We start from the raw sequence: 19,714 nt of genomic DNA on the forward strand, positions 1-19,714 counted from the left end.
TTTATCTTCCTGGTCAAATGCACCATCGATGTTATTTGGTGTATGATGCGTTAAAGCTGTACAGCCATTCATATTTAACAAAACCTGACAAAATTTGGTTTCTGCTGAAATCCAAGCATTATAATGTCGGTTTATTTTTGAAACGTGACAAAATTACATCTAATTTTAAAGGGTAAATGGACTGAATTTATATTGCGCTTTTCCATGTGAATCAGAAGTGCTTTATATTGATGCCTCACATTCCAACAAAGTCTCACGCCGTTTCGTGATGATTTCATGAAAAGTAAATTACTCTTAGTTCATGATAGTGTCATGAAAAGTGCCACGTTTTTGCAACAGGAGCACAATTTCATTTTGTGACGGTATCGCCAACCGAACGGTCTCCCCTAAAAAATCGATCTGCTCTGCCTTCACTGCACGTCATTTCAGTGTCAGCAGTGATTCACCGATTATCACCTTGTTTCTACTTAAATCTGGGGGCCAATCAGAGCGCACCAGCAGCACGTCTGAATCTGACGTGCTGCTGCTGCGCCTACGTCATTTCAGAACGTCTGTTGCGACTCACCGATTGTTTCCTTTTTAAAACGGTCTTGTTTCTGCTTCAAACTGACTTTAGAATGATTTAAGAGGTTTTACTTTGTCATCTGATGGTTAATAATCGCATTGTTCCCTTTGATCACTTTGATTGTAGAGACTCCGTCTCACACGTGCTGCTGTGGACTGAAATGACGCATGCGCCGGGAAGGCTGGGTGGACCAATTTTCCGTTTTTAGGGGGTCGTGTGCCTTAATTGAGAGAGTGGTGACATGACGAGTCAAAAAACTGGTCAGGTGACTCATGGTGTCATCTTGGGTTCAAAATACTGTTCGATGTTAATCTGTCTGCATGTAAATCCAGCTATTTTATTTATTTATTTGCTGAAAATGTCTGGTTGTTGTGCATTTAGATGCACAAATTGACACAACAAGGGCTTCAAGATGTACAGATTCCCTTCAGATCCGAACAGAAGAAAAAAAGTTTGGATAATAAAGTCAGCCGTGTGGGATGGAAGCAGACATCATCGTCAAAGCTGACAATTGAGAGGTAAATTTATTGTTCAGTCCCATGTACAGTAAAACTCAACTAAACCGTCATTGTATAAACCAGATATTCACAGTCACCGGACAAAAAAAGTCCCAAAGTTTTTGTATTGTTTTCCATATAATAAACACCGTATATAATGGATTTTGTACAGCAGATTTTTACTCACACCTTAAACCCCTCACATGTGGGACCTGGAGTCATTTCCATGATTAAAAGCCTGACCATTTTTTTTTTTTTTCACACCGTGCTCAGACTCAGAGCTGCAGCCTGACGTGCACCTGTTAAATCAGACACAGCAAAAGGCTGTGATTTGACACTTTTCTGCTTTCACTGCTTCCTCTGCCATCATTTCTCAATAGTTTTTACAGTGTGCACACTGATTATATTTTGATAATGGATCAAAAACATACGGCAGAAAAAAATTTTCACAGTTAATTTTACCCCGGTCATTAAATGAGGCACGTGTCCCAATTCAGGATTCCCCATAGATGTTCGGCGCCTCCTGAATGTAAGTAATCTGTTATATACATCGGATCGCAGTGTATTTCCATTAAAAACCTCGAGCAGTCTGAACGTGCAGAGGTACAAATTAAAGTTCAGCGCTGACATGGCCGATTTGAGGAAAGTGGGACCGGAGTCATTTCCGTGATTAAAAGCCAGACTGTTTATGTTTTCACACTGTGTTCAGACTCAGAGCCGCAGCCTGATGTGCGCCTGTTAAATCAGACACAAAAGGCTGTGATTTGACACTTTTCTGCTTTCTATCCTTCGTCTGACATCATATTATAACAGTTTTTGCAGTGCGCACGCTGATTAAAAATGGATCTGAAAAGTCCGCTCATTTACAGCACAAAGTCGGTGATAGAGGAAATTGTACAGCTTACCTTTGTTTTGGAGGTGATGATTGTAGAAAGAAAAGCTTGTTGAGGGTCAAATTAGTCCACAATAAAGCATACTGTCACACACATCATTGCATGACATGGAGTTAAAGACCAGCAGCTGCATAAATCAGGCTTTAAATTAAGTGTAAATTTATGTAAATTTGATAGCTTAACTATTTTTATATTTATTTTGAGAGCACATGTACCTGGATGTGTTGCTGTATGTGGTTAAATGATTTTTAAAAAATGTTGAAAACATTAAAGGTTCATTCAGTAGTTCAGAGCAGTTGGGCCCCAAATGGTGCTATGTTCTGAGTTGACACCACTCTTTCAATAAAGGCACACTAGGTCGGTGAGGGCTATGATATGGGAAAGGGAGAGGGTTAGGTTATGGGTAGGGTTCGAAATAATCCAATTTTTAAAAATGCATGCGTCATTTCGTGACGGGACATACAAGGTGCCCAGCTGCACACCAGGAGCAACTTGGGGATCAAAGACCTTGATGTAGCTTGACTTGACCTTGGTCTAGCTGGGGTTTGAACTGACGATCCGGTAGTCTAAAGCCCAACCGTTAACCACTAAACCATCACTGTCCCGCCTTCTAATGAAGCAAACACATTTACCTGGGGGGATTTCATAACAAATATTTTATTTTATTTTTAACGCTGTCTGCAGGAGAAGAGTGTGTGTGTGTGTGAACATGCTTGAAGTGTTGAAATTATTAGAAGTTGCCTTTGACCTTGTGTGACGCACGTACACGGGTTGTGCACGTTAACATCCCTAAGATGGCTTGTAAATCACTTCAGAGGTGTTATCTGGTTTCAAACACAGCGTATTTAGATTTAGGTTTATTTCTCACTAACTTTTACAAAATATGTGAGAAATATATTTATGCCAAAATAAGCTGTTGCTGAGTGCTTTTCACCATGTTAAACTATTAAGGTGGGAGAGCAGCTCTGATTTGCTCTTGCTGTGTGCTTCCCACCGTCCCTTGTGCAAGTTGGGGGAAGCCCCGATGTGATCTTTTGGACTAAATTTTAAATAAATAAAATCCAAAAGACGGTACAGTTTTAGCATTGGTCAGATATTCCTGGAGTCATTTTCAGTATTTCAGTGTGTGATGACCTTGTTTCCCAATGGTGAATTGGCCACTGGTAGTAGGGGGATTTTTCGCGGTGGGCTGTTCAATAAGGGGCCTGTTTTTTTGTTTGTTTGTTTTTTGCTGAGCCTTGCCATGGTAATTCTCCCGGCCCAGGGAGAGAGACATGCGCTGGCCCACAGAGCTCAGCTGCAGCCTGTAGACACAGCATATGCTCAGTGGCTTGTCTGTCAAAAGAATACTGGTCTGATTGTGACCCTGTGATAGGCTGCAGAGGCCCAGGAGTCCCACCCATGCATGTTCTACAACCCCTGGCAAAAATTATGGAATCACTGGCCTCGGAGGATGTTCATTCAGTAGTTTAATTTTGTAGAAAAAAAAGCAGATCACAGACATGACACAAAACTAAAGTCATTTCAAATGGCAACTTTCTGGCTTTAAGAAACACTATAAGAAATAAGGAAAAAAAAACTGTGGCAGTCAGTAACGGTTACTTTTTTAGACCAAGCAGAGGGAAAAAAATATGGAATCATGAAAAACAAAAGAATGCTCCAACACATCACTAGTATTTTGTTGCACCACCTCTGGCTTTTTTAACAGCTTGCAGTCTCTGAGGCATGGACTTAATGAGTGACAAACAGTACTCTTCATCAGTCTGGCTCCAACTTTCTCTGATTGTTGTTGCCAGATCAGCTTTGCAGGTTGGAGCCTTGTCATGGACCATTTTCTTCAACTTCCACCAAAGATTTTCAATTGGATTAAGATCCGGGCTATTTGCAGGCCATGACATTGACCCTATGTGTCTTTTTGCAAGGAATGTTTTCACAGTTTTTGCTCTATGGCAAGATGCATTATCATCTTGAAAAATGATGTCATCATCCCCAAACATACTTTCAATTGATGGGATAAGAAAAGTGTCCAAAATATCAATGTAAACTTGTGCATTTATTGATGATGTAATGACAGCCATCTCCCCAGTGCCTTTACCTGACATGCAGCCCCATATCATCAATGACTGTGGAAATTTACATGTTCTCTTCAGGCAGTCATCTTTATAAATCTCATTGGAACTGCACCAAACAAAAGTTCCGGCATCATCACCTTGCCCAATGCAGATTCGAGATTCATCACTGAATATGACTTTCATCCAGTCATCCACAGTCCACAATTGCTTTTCCTTAGCCCATTGTAACCTTGTTTTTTTTCAGTTTAGGTGTTAATGATGGCTTTCATTTAGCTTTTCTGTATGTAAATCCCATTTCCTTTAGGCGGTTTCTTACAGTTCGGTCACAGACGTTGACTCCAGTTTCCTCCTATTCGTTCATCATTTGTTTTGTTGTGCATTTTCGATTTTTGAGACATATTGCTTTAAGTTTTCTGTCTTGACGCTTTGACGTCTTCGTTGGTCTACCAGTATGTTTGCCTTTAACAACCTTCCCATGTTGTTTGTATTTGGTCCAGAGTTTAGACACAGCTGACTGTGAACAACCAACATCTTTTGCAACATTGCGTGATGATTTACCCTCTTTTAAGAGTTTGATAATCCTCTCCTTTGTTTCAATTGACATCTCTCGTGTTGGAGCCATGATTCATGTCAGTCCACTTGGTGCAACAGCTCTCCAAGGTGTGATCACTCCTTTTTAGATGCAGACTAACGAGCAGATCTGATTTGATGCAGGTGTTAGTTTTGGGGATGAAAATTTACAGGGTGATTCCATAATTTATTCCTCAGAATTGAGTGATTCCATATTTTTTTCCCTCTGCTTGGTCTAAAAAAGTAACCGTTACTGACTGCCACAAATATTTTTCCTGATTTCTTATAGTGTTTCTTAAAGCCAGAAAGTTGCCATTTGAAATGACTTTAGTTTTGTGTCATGTCTGTGATCTGCTTTTTTTCTACAAAATTAAACAACTGAATGAACATCCTCAGAGGCCGGTGATTCCATAATTATTGCCAGGGGTTGTAGACGCCTCTTGTCCAGTCACCTTTAATGATGAGCAGTCATAGAGAGACAGAAAAAAAAAAAACACAGGAGAACACAAAAAACAAAGTGAGTCATAAAATAGACAAAAACAGGAAGGTGGTACAGAAAAACTGAGGACAAAGGGAAAAAAAAAAAACCCTCTCACAACTGATGCTGCTAAGAGCAGAAAGATTTCAGAGATGTTTGCTGTGGGGCTGGTCTGGCAGAAGCACCTGCAGGTCCCTCTCAGCAGCAGCAGGTGGTGTTGGAGTCGGACAGTAAAAGTGACAGCGAAGCTCCCGCTGGCATGGAGGTGGTACAGAAGCAGGAGGAGCTTGGTGGTGGTGGTGGTGATGGCAGGTGTGTGCCAGCATGGTGTGGATAAACACTCATTCATATAAATGTTTAGCCTTTCATATAAATGAAAACACCCCCCCCCCCACACTTTTTTTCACATTACAGGTCTAAGAGATTTATGTCTCCATAAATGTTCAAATCAAACATGTAATGTACTCACCTCCTAGCAAACTCTGCATAGTGTGGTGTGTGTTACAACTAAATGTAGTTAAAGTATTGGAAAACAAGACCATATTTATATCCTGATTAACTGATTAGTTGTTTTTATTAATAGCCAGTTAACCACTATTTTATACTTTCAGCAAAGGATGCTACACATAATTGCAGATCTACAAGCTTACAACTGTCATGTTGAAGTGTGATGTAGTTTGAGCATGTAGATCTGCTATTTTCACAATTTTCATCATTTATTTTATTCAAGGCTCCAGAATAAAAAGGAATATTGTTCAGTATAATAGTGTTGTTAAGGGCTTGTGTATTTATATGTACTTCAGTGGGAGCGAGTTAGCACAATATCTGCATGCAGGTTGTAGTGGTGGTGGGCCAGTCTGGACCAAAAAGTCCAGGGCTGAATTTTTCTCCCCCCTGTCCAGCCCTGTAGTTTCCATATACGAGTATAGCATATGTGTAAGTAGCCTTGATGTCCTGTACCCATTAATTTCTATGAATGGGTAAAGCGACTGCATGAAGATTAAAAATAAACAGCATCTCACGGCTGCTGTGGTCTCTGTAATGAAATGTATTTCTTTGCATTGTGAATTACATGGTATATTGCATATATTACAGACACACACACCAAACTCTGTGTGGCTTTAGAGCACATTTGTGTTACAAGATGTGACAGCTGGAGAAATACCTCAAAGAGTGGCCTAGGATTCAGTATTCTGGTCTGTACTGCTACTGAACCAACTTCCCAAGTATGTGTGAGATGGTGTATGAATATGAGGAAGTTTTGGCAGTGGAGGCTCTCCGGCGGTGTGTATGTATTATGCAGTCATATTACACAAGAAGCAGTGACTTCTGTGGTGTGAAGTGATGTCTTCTTAATGAGGGAAATGCAGACCACTGTTTTTGGAGATAATGTGACTTTATTCTCAGGGAATTTCTGAGTTTTGTTGCAGATTTTGAATTCATAATCTCAGAAAAAGTTTGTTTATTCTAATAATCCTTATTTCCCTTCAGATTTACCATTTGGTGTAATGTCAGAGGGTATCCAAGGTTTTTCTCGTAAATTTACAATTTTAATTTTGGGGAAATTTTAGTTGTCATCATCCCCCTTCCCGTAATTGGAATGTTACCTCGCATTCCATCACTTTTTTTTTTTTTTTTTTGTAAGTCTGCTACTTACTATGAAGAGCACTCACTTGGAAAATGAGTTGGGCTTCCGATGTGTAGAGCTGAGTTTGATTTCTTGTCATGCAACCTGTCTGCATCCTTGGACAAGACACGTCATCTGCATTGTCCGAAACTACATGAATGGGCACATGCTTTGGCTGGGGAAGTAACTTGTGATGTACTGGGATCCCATCCATGGGGACTTGTAAACACTCATCCACTTCAGGCTATAAAATGGGAGCATGAGCATCACCACCAATATTAGACTTACAGTACTTATGTCTTTTTTCATTTAATGCTGACTCCCGAACAATGTAAAAAAAAAAACATGTATGCTTCAAAATGTTTTAAGCAGCGTTTTGACTTAGTTGATTTGAAGTGACAGTGAAAGGTTTGACACCATCCCCAGCCACACGTTCTATCTTTTCCGATTTTACTTTGTCTTTCAGTTGCAGATTTCATCCCAAGTTTGTCCACGTACTGGCCATCATGTTTCTCCCAGCAGTTGCTGTCTTAAACTGTTTGTTGATGCTGACATGAAAGGCAGGGTGTAACTGTGAGCCCATGACATGCTCAGTATTCACTGGAGTCAAATCAGCTTTTCCTAACTCACGCCCCTATTTAAATGATCTATAGTCCACAGTCTGTTGTGCATAGTGTGAGTGCATTTTGGGCATGTCCAGCTCTACTTTGCTACATATACAGCTAGTAACCTGAGCACAAAGTAACGGACAGGGTGGGCCATAACATGAATTACACAAATTACAGTGTCATCTGGCATCACCTTTAACAGTGACGTGAGCGTGCACATGGCACACTGTTATGGCGGACTTAGTAGGGTATGGAAATTAGAGGTTTTCTAGCGGAGAAACAGATCTACACATGCACAAATACATTGCGAGCCAGCAGATAGTTTAAGGCAGCGGCAGTCATCCTCCAAATCTCCCTGAGGTGAGCAGTCATGTGAAGAGGTGGCAGAGAGCATGTCCTCATCTGCTGGTATCACCAGACAGCCTGTCAGATGGCAAAACCAGTACACTGATGTTAGTAGACAGGGACAACAAAACTTCTCTGCTCAACAAAAACAACAGTGGGGAATGCATATGGATGTGGCACTGGTCTCCAAATCATATGCCAGGAGATAAAAGTTTCTTAATGTCTCGTAAATCACATAGTGCTTGGTTGACCCTCATTGTGTTGCCCATATTTGGTCTCTGTCTGCCTTGACACTTCTGGACTTCCTGACAGAGAACTCTGGCCCCAAACTGGCAACAGAACAGGCACCATCACATTAAGCGTGGACACCCTGAGCCACCCCCACCCCCTCCCACGACTGTTCTCAGTCCAAATCAGAACTCATCATTACGTTTGCTCACCACACAACAGTTGTCTGGTCCTTCAGTACCTCCTCTGTAACCAAAAACCACAACAGCGCCAAGAGCCGGTCGCCCATCAACTGTCCTTACCTACAGAGGCATTGTGGGAAAACGTCCCAGCCTGCTGCCTCACTGTGCGGTAGAGAAACTACAGAGCAGCAGAACACAAGGCTCTGCAGCACAGTCGGTACTGTGCTGCCACCTGCTGAACGCTGCCACCTGCTGGGTGGTTAAGCAATGTGTATCCATATAAAATTATGAAATTCATAGTTAAGCACAGGGTGTGTGTGTGTGTGTGTGTGTGTGTGTGTTCGTTCTGATTGCTTTGTTAATTGAACTACTCTGACGAGGTGGTTGGACAGGTTGCACCAATCTTCTTGGGTGCAGAATCATTCTTAAGGGCTTTGTTTTGGCAAAGCTCAAAGTCGTTGAGGTCAAATGTCAGCTTGCCATCAGCCTTCCTGTCTTCATGCCTGTGCAGACAGTCACCGAGTGAATGTAAAAACTAAACTCTGTCTGATTTCACCCCCACACATTAACGGCAACCAGTGCACCTGCATATACTTATTCAGCTGACATTTTATGTAACTATATGTACATTTATCTTCAGTTTCACTTCTGTTAATCCAGTTTGGTTAAATTCTTTGGGCTCCTTAATTCTTCTTATGGGGTCCGACTGGACCCCAGTTTGATATCAATGGCATTTGGTTGGATTCCATAGTAAAATTTTGAGCTTCATGTCAATTTTTCATAACTACTGACGTGTCAGAGGAGGTTTTTTTTAAATTCTGGTTATTTGTATCAGAGCAACTGCAGGGAGTCAGTAAATATTAAAAAGTCAAGAGGTAAAAAAATGATCCAAAGACTTGTTTCAGAATAGCTGCAAACTGATCCTGTCTAATTTTACTGCAGATACTAAAAACATGTTAATAGGTTTAAGAAAACAAGAAAGTCTACTGATGAGGGTTAAAGCACGGCATGTTCACTCATTCATACAATTAAAAGTTCAAGGCCCGGTCAGGCTCCGCCCTCAACCTTGTGCCAGCTGCTTGTGTCTTTGAACCAAACCAAAGCTGGTGACATGCAAGCTCTCAGGAAGCATCAAGGAACTTGTATATTTAGTGTTGTAGGACTGTGTGTGTGTGTGAGTGAGTTACCCTGCAGCGTTCCCAGCCGTGCTGCACGGACACGTCAGGTGGTTCTCTGGGTAAAGGCTCTCTGCTTTTCTTTTTGACAGTCTTTGAGTGTGAGATCTTTAATCGCGCCTCTGCATGTCTCTGTGTCCTGACAGAATCAACAGTGTCTAATCTCAGACAGTGAATGAGCTCAGCTCAGAGTGTGACTCACTCTCTGGCTGTCATTCATGTATTATTTTAGAGTCTCTGAGCACTTTTAACAGGACTGTGTTAACAAATACACAAAGAAACAGACAAGTGCTGATTTTCAGACCTCCATATCATTTGATATCATTTTTTTTTCTCCCAGGCTTTTGGTCTCATCTGACCACATACATGTCCTTCTCCCATGCCTCTTCTGGATCATCCAGATGGTTACTGGTGAACTTCAAACGGGCCTGGACATGTGCTGGCTTGAACAGGGGGACCTTGCTGCCCTGCAGGATTTTAAACCATGACGCCGTCGTGTGTTACTAATGTAATTGTGACTGTGGTCCCAGCTCTCTTCATGTCATTGACCAGGTCGTCTCGTGTAGTTCTGAGCTTTCTCAGAATCATCCTTAACACACGAGGCGAGATCTTGCATCGAGCCCCAGACTGAGGAAGATTGACAGTCATCTTGTGTGTCTTTCATTTTCTAATAATTACACCAACAGTGTTGCGTTCTCACCTAGCTGCTTGCCTGTTGTCCTGTAGTCCATCCAAGCCTTGGGCAGGTCTACAATTTTATCCCTGGTGTCCAAAGACAGCTCTTTGGTCTTGACCATGGTGGACAGGTTGGAGTGTGATTTATTGAGTGTGTGGACAGGTGTCTTTTATACAAGTAACGAGTTCAAAAGAAGTTCAGAAGATTTGGCCATGAAAAGAGTTGCAGCAAAATTCATGCCAATAGCTTCGGCACGAAGCTGACGGCAGAGCAAAAGCGCCTCCGTGTTGAAGCCTCACCTCTTCCACAATTTCTCGGATAGTCACACGACTGAAAAGCCACCGAAAGCCGTCTGAATCTTCTGAATGGTGGAAGAGGTGGGCATCATTTTTCGGAGTCCAGCATGTCTTGTGAGAATTCAACACGGTGGCGCTTTTGCTCCATCAGCAGCAGCACGAATTTCGCCGCCACTCCTTTTTATGGCCAAATCTTCTGTCACAGTGGAATGTGCCGAAAAAGTGCCAATTGTCCACCTCTTCCTCAATTTCTCGGACAGTCACACGATGGTCCCGCATCACCACAGCGTTCACTTTGGAAATGAGCTGGTCATTTCAGCATGTTGATGGCCGACCGGAACATGGCTCGCTCTCCACCGTTGCGTGGCTCGCTCTCCACCGTTGTGCAGACATCTTTAAACCGGTTGTACCGCTCCTTAATCTGTGTGATGCCCATAGGATCGTCACCGAAAGCCGTCTGAATAATCCGAATGGTTTCCACCTGGCAGTCGCCCAGTTTCTGGCAAAATTTCATGCAGTCGCGCTGCTCCAGTCGTTCCGCCATTTTCCTTGCAAAGACAAAACGATGAGAGACTCCACCCATCCTCACACAAAGGCTGCTTACCAGCAAATGACGCAATCGACAGGCGTGAAAAAACTCACGCATGCGCACGAAGGTTCAAGGTTGGCTCATGCAAGCACACGTGATTCAAATCCATCAGGTTTTTGAAAAAAATAAAAAGGCCGGATACTTTTCTAACAGACCTTGTGTGTGTGTGTGTGTGTGTGTGTATATATATATATATATGTATATATATATATGTATATATATATATAAATTCCCTATTTTCCTCTCATTACAATCTCCTATTTTTCAACCCTGTGTCTGATCTTACTGTACATCAAAACATAGTCTAACGGTATTTTGATATGTGGAGAGGAAAGGTATTTTAAAATCCTCCCCTATCTGATGTCATCAAATCAAACATTTGCATATAAAACACCCAGTCTGAGAACAGTGACCATCTCTCCCTATAACCTCCTCTTAATCAATAGGTATCTTTCCTGTTTGTCTGATGATTCTGATATTATCACATCCACTCCTCTCCAATGACCTCAGTATTGATTGAACCCATTTCTTTTAATCTTTTCATGTTTCTTCTCCATCAGGTCAGTCTCATGCAATAAAAGACCCCCCCCCCCCCCCACCTCTTCTTTTCTCATCTTCGCCATGTCTCTTCAGCCGTATTGTAAACACAGGTTTCTCCCTCTTAAAACACCCCTTGTCTCACTGAAAATGGTGTTTGGCAGCAGATTTTCTTCTCTCTCAATGCGTTTTTGTTGTTGTTGTTTCCGTGTATTCCTTCCACTTTCTCAGCATCTCTGGAGCTGCGAAGGTGTCCATGGTTGTCCAAAAACACTTTTTGCCCCTTGTACACGAAGCCTCTTTCCTGCCTATGCTCTTTATTAGCTCTTCTTTGTTTCTGAACGTCGTGACTCTCACCGCGATAGATCTCAGTGGGTAATTCGGGGGGTGACAGCAGAGAGCAGTGAGCTCTCTGTCTGGAGGTGCAGGGACAGAGACAACTCCAGCTTTTCTCTCAGAAGGGTTGCCATAAAATCTATCATACAGATGGCGTTGCTCTCCGCTCCCTCCTTCACCCCGTGAATCCTGACGTTTTCCCTCCTCAAGCGGTTCCTCTTGATCCACCAGCCTCGTTTCAAACTCTTTCCGTAGCTCCCGGAGTTCGAGTGGAACATCTTCTGTGTCCTGTGAACACTCCTCTGTTTCTACGATCCACCTCTCGGTGTCATTGATCTCGTTGTTTGCCACTCTCCTCTTTAATTTCTTTAAGAGTGTCCAAATTTTCACAACGAAAATCTCTCATCCCTCAAGGATTTGTCTCCATGTTTTGTTTGGACCGGGCCTCCTTGTGTTGGCTGCTCTCGCTTCATTGACTGGGTTAGCTCTTCCTCCTGATCCGTTGATACTACAGATCTTGTTCATCATCTCCTCTGATGTATAACTCAGGTTTTTTAGACTTTTCCTAATTTTCCTCTCTTCCTAATCAATACCCTTTGAAATTGATTATGAAACCTGTTTTTCATTTGCCTACTGACAACTCAAGAGGGTGTTTAACACCCGACGTCAGGAAGCACAGTTTCTAGAAGACCCCATTTCAGGGAATCTCCATCATCACATGCTGATAAAAATTAGGAGTATGTGTGGTTTCAGGTACAAGTAGTTTGTAATGAGTTCAGCAGAACGCAGTATAATTACTCATTGGTTTACTTGAATACCATGGATAGAACAATAACTAGAAGCACTCAGAGTGCAAACCTTCCACCAAGGCCATAGGGTCACTGACCCTAAAGAGATTCCCTCCTTGGCACAGTGATCTATTCAACAATTCAGTGTTACAACCAAAACTATGTTACATACACTTTTCTTTCCTTTATATTTGACATCCTTGACCATGAAAACATACCACTAGAACTTGGAATCACTTTTATGTCTTTATTAGTTGAAAGGTTATTGTATAAAAACGATTTTTCCGTAATGCCGGTTTTCTTCTGGATCTAGCTCCATAACGTTTGAAGCTACATCAAATCTGATGACACCTTACTGAATCAGTACAGATTCAGCTACAGTTTAGTGTTAGTTGTGCATCTCTAGCTTCGTCACCTCACACTGACACATTTTCTATTTTCCCTATATTTTTGCATATTCTGGATCACCAGATCCTGAATCCGGATCCGATCATCACCAGACTTTGTTTGATAGAACATTAGACTATGTTACACCTTAATTTTTTTCAAGCCTTTCTGCCTTGTTTTTGTGGAGTTAGAAACTAGAATGTCAAAATTCCCCCTATCCCTAATGGTGAAGAATCCTTTAAAAAATTCCTGGATCCAGATCGTGATCTGGATCACCACTAAAATTTAATCACTTGTCATTTCCAACCACTCCACAAAATTTCATCAAAATCTGTTCAAAACCTTTTGAGTTATCCTGCTGACAGACAAACAAACAATCAAACACGACCGAAAACATAACCTCCTTGGCGGAGGTAATTAAACATCTGAAATAGGTTTTACTTTATTTCTTTTTAAAAACTGGCAGCAGGTAAACATACTGTTTGTTATCTGACCAAGTTCATGCCTGATGAAGCACAAGGTGCACAGCCGCAAGTGGCTGATTTTATTTTTGCGCTGATGGTTTAATGTTTAACAGGTAGATTTGAAAAACTTTGTATGTGTTAAAACTAAATTCTAATCCCTTTCAACATCGCAGTGCTTCTGTATGAATATGGCCTAAGATGTTTTTTCTTTATTAATATGATGTGAACACACCAAATTTACAACATTTACTTTTAAAAACAGAAGCTGTGTCTATTTTATGAAAGGAATTACACTGAAAGAAGGAAACATGATTTACATTTGTATGTTGGCTGATCAGAATGTGTCCAAATAACATAATTTTATGTGTTTATGTGTTTATGTGTGTATGCATATATATATATATATATATATATATATATATATATATATATATATATCCATTCAGTATTGATTTTATTTTGTGAAAAGCTAAACTGGTTCAACACAGCTAACCAAGTTTGCTTTAATGTCTCATATGTATGTACTCATTTTTTTAATTTATTACGTTGGCCAAGGACGTAGTAAAATCATTGGTGTTTATTTGTCAATTAATTTCATTTATATCGCGCCAAACCACAATAAAGTTGCCTCAAGACGCTTCACACAAGTAAGGTCTAACCTTTGTCTGACTTTTAGCAGGATTACGTCAAAACTACTGCACGAATTTTGACAAAACTTTCACCACAGACAAATATTAGGCCATGGAAGACTCCACTGAATTTTGGATGTTATCCAGATCCAGATGGGAGGACGTCAAATCTCAGATGGCTCTTGTTAATTTATATTTATTTATTTACCATTTGTGAAGTGCAACAAACACCATCTAAATTACCATGCTTTGTCTGACTTTTTTTGCTGTTATTATTATTCATTTATATATATATATATATATATATATATACACACACACACACACACACACGTTCTTATCATGCAGCCTGGGTTGAAGGACATATGAGCTGTTTCTGTCATGAGACGTCTGTCCACAATTCTGAACATTTGCATCTGCTTGATCAATTTTCAAATGATTTAATTTCTGATTGTTTTGTTTTGAAGAAGTAATCACTGTGCACAAGACCTGGTTATTAACTTTGTGAAATTTCCACAAGCGAGCTTGTAAATAAGCTGTTTTTAATAAGTTTTGATGCCTGTCATAACCTTATCTGGTCCCTCAGTTCTCTTCTCCACTTGGGTGTCATTTAGTTTGATTTTATGACTCTTCAACACCTGATGGACCACGATGATCATAATTGTCATTGATGTTTTGATCAATTTTACTATTAAAGTGCACCAGCGTGACACATTTGACTTAAAAATGGACAAAAACCTATTCTTGGGGACCGCATACTCGGATCCCACTCGTCTGCCGCTGGCATTGACATCGTAATGCAGCTGTGCCACATGTTGAAATCAACCACTTTAACCTTGACTCACTTTACTCAGTAAAGTGTTTTTATTATTATTATTATTGTTATTATAACAGTTGTCTCCTTTCACTCTCAGTGCGTTCCACAGTTAATGGTCACCGTGCACGTATGCTCATTCACAATCTCTATAAATATCTTCTGATGTCAAAGTACTCTGCTTTCAGGCTGATGTGTGTGCTGTGTGTCCTAATGAAAAGAGGACAGAAAAAACACAGAAAGACAATCTCTCCTTTTTGACTTTTTATTACATACTTTGTCTCCCGAACCCTGAAAAAAGGAAACAGTTTCTTCAGCCTCGTCAATAAAGTCCCACCAGCTGCAGCTCCACCAGTGGAAGAAAAAGTTTCTGCAGCTCCATGGCTGAAGATCTCACCAGCTGCAGCTCCATGATTGAAGGTCCCACCAGCTGCAGCTCGATGACTGAAGGTCCCACCAGCTGCAGCTCCATGACTGAAGGTCCCACCAGCTGCAGCTCCATGACTGAAGGTCCCACCAGCTGCAGCTCCATGACTGAAGGTCCCACCAGCTGCAGCTCCACCACTGAAGATCCCACCAGCTGCAGCTCCATCAGTTTCCTGAGATGCGTCACTCGAGAGCTCATTGTCTCCAGCTGCTGGATCCAGCTCTGGACAGACACTCATCATCTTTTGGGACTCTGTCACACTGTGGAAAGCACAGGAATGATCAATCAGATGTCTGAAGGTGTGCGATGTTTGTTCTGTGTTCACAGACAAGTGGACTTACTAAGAGCTGCTGCTGTTCTTCAGATGTGACATTGTCACAAACGGGTGTCTGAGAGCTCGGGCTGGAGTTGTCCTCTGTCTGGCGTCCAGCTGCAGCAACTGTTTCAGTAGACTGACAAAAGCCTTCCTGTCCTCGTACTCGGCGTCGTCTTCGATTCCATAGACCTGGAATTGTAAAGAATGTTGACCTGATGAAACCTGATTCATTCTTTCACTGATATTGCTACTGGAGGAATAAAGATCATCTGGAAAACCTACATCAATCAGCCTGTTCAGACAGCACAGATCGTGTTCCAGATCCCCGTCATCTTCGTATTCATCAGGATTCTAAGGAACAAAAAAAAACACTTGAAACACTTTTCCATAAATGTGTTACCAATTTTAAAATTGTAATCAGGAACTAGAAGAATATTATTTTCTGGGTACAACACCTTCAGTCTCCATGTTGGAGCGTGGCAGTCATCGGTCTCTGCAGTGGCACTGTTGATGAGTCGGTCCTCTGGCGTGTCCAGAAGGTCAGCAACTGCCTTTATTTGGAAAAAAAAAAAAGTATATCAGCTGATATCCCACTTGGGATTGTCCATGATGTGTGAGCAGTTGCACCATCAGTGCTGAGATCACCTACCGTCACATCAGCGGAATACAGCTGATCTGCGAGGTACAGGTGAACCAGGATGCAGCCTAGACCCCACATATCAATGGCCTGAGTGAGAGGGAGACCCAGGGTAACTTCTGGAGCCCTGAGGGGAGAAAATAAGAACCACATGAGAAAACTTCTATCAGACAGCAGCACAGGAAAACAGAAGAAGAGTTTGTTTCCATTTGAAAAATGTCAAAAACACGCCGTCGTGACGTCAGCATCGAACAACACCGACATGTCTCAAATTATTATTTTCCAAAACGGGATTTCCGCCACAGAGTTACACGTAATCACAAACATTCACTCCAGAACGTGATAAGAGCCACAGCTCAGTGCGCACAAACTGTAACATGTCCCTTCGACCAATCAGAGATGGCCATTGCAGTGATGTAAACCAACAAGTATGTGCCCGTGTCCTTTCACGTTTTAGGCGTTTGGGTCAAATGTTCTTGTGTGTTTGAGTGGAATTAATGATGATTAATGGATCATTTCAATGGAACAGAAGAATCAGTATGTCTGTCTCCAGTCTGTAATAAACAGAGACCATCAATGGACAATCAAAAAATAAATACATTTTAAAAAAATCCAGCATTCTGCCCTGATTATAAAGATGATTCATTTATTCAGTCCTGCTGGAGTGATAAACAACAGAATGTCACATATAAATTCAGCTCTACATTTAGTTATTTATAATAAACTGAATATTAAATATGTTCAGTGAATTAAATGGACACTTAGAATAAATTAACAGAAAACATTGTACTCTAATCTACACTATTTTAATGTTGCTGTGGGACAATTTGAGACAAGACACCCATCAAATTTGATATATTTTTGTAGATATTATCATTACTGTGTTTATAATAGTAGATCAAATATAATACATATTTTAGAACTTTTTAGAACATGTATTGTATGTCAACAGGCCACAACTCATCAAATAAATCTAAAATTAAATTATCCTCATTCATGTTTATATACTTGGATTTGTCTCAGTGATGGGGAAAGTAATGTCTGTAGTTCTAGTTTAAAAATGCTTGTGGTGTGTGTGTGTGTGTGTGTGTGTGTGTGTGTGTGTGTGTGTGTGCGCGCGCGTGTGTGTGTGCGCGCGCGCGCGTGCGCGCATGCAAATGTTGTGCGCAGACTCCTGTTCTCCTCTGTCTCTGGTTGTCTTACCATGAAATTTTACTCTTTAGCCAATCACCATCACTTATACGGTTGTTGTACCCCCCAGTGGATTTGTCTTGTCAACATTTCAAACCATTTCAAAGAAAATGTTTAAATGATGTCTTGTAATGAAACTCGTCAAAATAAAGCCATGAACACGGAATTACATCTCAAACTTATCAAGATGTTGCAAACACATGAATGAATGATTTTCGGAGGTTGAACTGACCTGAAACCAAGAGGCTGGACCATCAGTCCAAGGGGAATACTGGAGACTTTGAAGGCCACACCGAAGTCAATCAGTTTGACCTTGAACGGCTCGGCCTGCTGGTCCACCAGCATGATGTTGTCCAGCTTAAGGTCAGAGTGAATGAGTCAAAGACCACTCAGAGACTCCAACGCCAGCAGCAGCTGCAAGAACAAATCAAAGTTTTCAATATTCTGAGCTGTTTGTCATCTGCTTTCATTTATAAATACAAGCATATTGCATATTATTGTCTCCAGTCAACAAAAACACATTTATACCTGCTGTGTGATTGGCCGGATCTCTTTGAGATGCAGTGGCATCCATCCCTTGTCCTCCAGCAGCTTTTCCAGACTCCTGTCCAGCATCTCAAAGGACATACAGGTCCATCCCAGGTCCTCAAAACACTCGTGGAACTGAAGGATGCGGCTCTAGCATGGCCAACTGCTTGAAAAGAACAGGACGTGTAACACAGATAAACGACACCACTAACAGTCAGGAGGTCAGATTACATCATTAAAGGCCTTAGAATCATTATCAATGGAAAAAAAGGTGGATGATCTACCTCTCTCTCAGCAGCTTGTTCCTTTTTCAGGATTTTAACAGCCACGGTGGCAGCTGTATCGATGTTGCGACATTTGGCCACTTTGCCAAACTGTCCTTCACCGATGAAGTCGAGGACCAGGTAACGAGAGGATCCATACACCTCACATGGTAAAGGAGCAGGTGGTGCATCGTGGGTCACTGTCGGAGGAGAGAGATACGATAGAATGGATCAGTTTGGTTGGTTTAACATCAAGCGTTCACTCATGATGCAGTCATATGTTGACTGTAAGCGGCAGACTGTAAAGTGGATCTGACGCTTTTAGGTTGGCAGAAAAATTTCACCACCTCTGGCTGTGAGTGTGGCAGCTGCGCACCGTGACGGCACTGGTCTTCAAAAGTTAAACACTTTCAATTTGCTGCTTACTGCTGTGAGAAGGACAAACTGGATGTTGTTTTATCTTTAACAAGGAGGAAAGACGGACAGAAAGAGATGGAATAGTTAAGTGCAGAGACTCACCTGGTTTTAATCCAGTAAATGTGAATAATTTGTGTGATATTATAGAGAGGAATTCATCTATAACCTCACAAAACATTAACTTTCACAGAGCCAGGGCTTTGCGTTCTAATAATAACGCTGTGGAAAAAGCTGAAACTCTGTTATAGCTTTTAAATAAGTACATTTTTGTCCGTGCTGTTAACATTGAAAAATGACGCAGTCTCACATCATCGCGTAAGCCTGCCACTGAAGATGACCACATGTACACACACACACACACACACACACACACACACACACACACAACGACAAGTAAGTACTGGAAGTGTCCAATGATGTGCAACTCGTAAACAAATAAAAAAAAAAAACAGTTTATTCAGAAGTGAGAGAAAATTTAACAAAATTACCTGATTTTTTTTTTTAAACTTATTTGTGAAAACAGCCAGTGCTACTTTTTTTTCACTATTTATAAGCTAGCAAGTGATAGGAAGTAAATTACAATAATAAAGAAAAAGAGTAGGGAAAGTTTTTGAAGTTCTGGCTTTTTAAAATAAGTTAAAGTGTTTGTATTGCTGTTTAATTTGTACATTTAAGGAGCAGAATGTTTGGTGATAAAGAAGGGAGTTATCCCAGATGAGCACAACACTGTTGACAATAAATAAATAAATAAATAAAAATAAATAAGCATTACCGTTTTCTTTTTGTTCAAATTAACCATCACATTAAGAGATCAGAAGCAGAATTAAATTACCAGTTGTGTCTGCATATGACCAGGATGACATTTTCGTAATTTTAATGGAGCTCCGTGTAGTTTGTGTGTCTTCTATGGGTCTCCAACGCAGACTGAGCAGGTTTCAGGCTGCTGGCTCCAACGTCACCAATGTTAAAAAAAAAAAAAAACAACAACAAGGGGATGGGGCAGTTACCATTCCAACAGTACACAAACTCGGTAGCTTGCTCCGGGTGAAGGAAGATGGCCGCCGTTGACACTTCCGGTAGCTTCACTTCTTTCTGTGAGCGCTAGGTGGGACTGTGGTGCGATGCAGTTAAACTCAGATGATGCTAACGTAATACTTTGAGCAAAGATAACGGCAACAT

The 19,714-nt window shown here is 41.2% G+C and overlaps 2 protein-coding genes across 4 annotated transcripts in view; one reads left to right on the forward strand and one right to left on the reverse strand.

Annotated features, from left to right (window-relative positions):
* Positions 1–19,714, forward strand: part of LOC117519800 (serine/threonine-protein phosphatase 2A 55 kDa regulatory subunit B gamma isoform) — a 77,767-nt gene that overhangs the window by 44,188 nt on the left and 13,865 nt on the right. The window lies entirely within an intron of this gene.
* The window catches only part of wfs1b (Wolfram syndrome 1b (wolframin)), a 73,327-nt gene continuing 66,699 nt past the window's right edge, over positions 13,087–19,714 (reverse strand). Inside the window, exon 12 of the mRNA XM_034181040.1 lies at positions 13,087–13,098. The gene's annotated coding sequence lies outside the window, so the exon portion shown is untranslated. The remainder of the gene's footprint in view (positions 13,099–19,714) is intronic.

Source organism: Thalassophryne amazonica, chromosome 11 (assembly GCF_902500255.1).
Source record: "Thalassophryne amazonica chromosome 11, fThaAma1.1, whole genome shotgun sequence".
In the NCBI taxonomy this organism is placed as follows: domain Eukaryota; kingdom Metazoa; phylum Chordata; class Actinopteri; order Batrachoidiformes; family Batrachoididae; genus Thalassophryne; species Thalassophryne amazonica.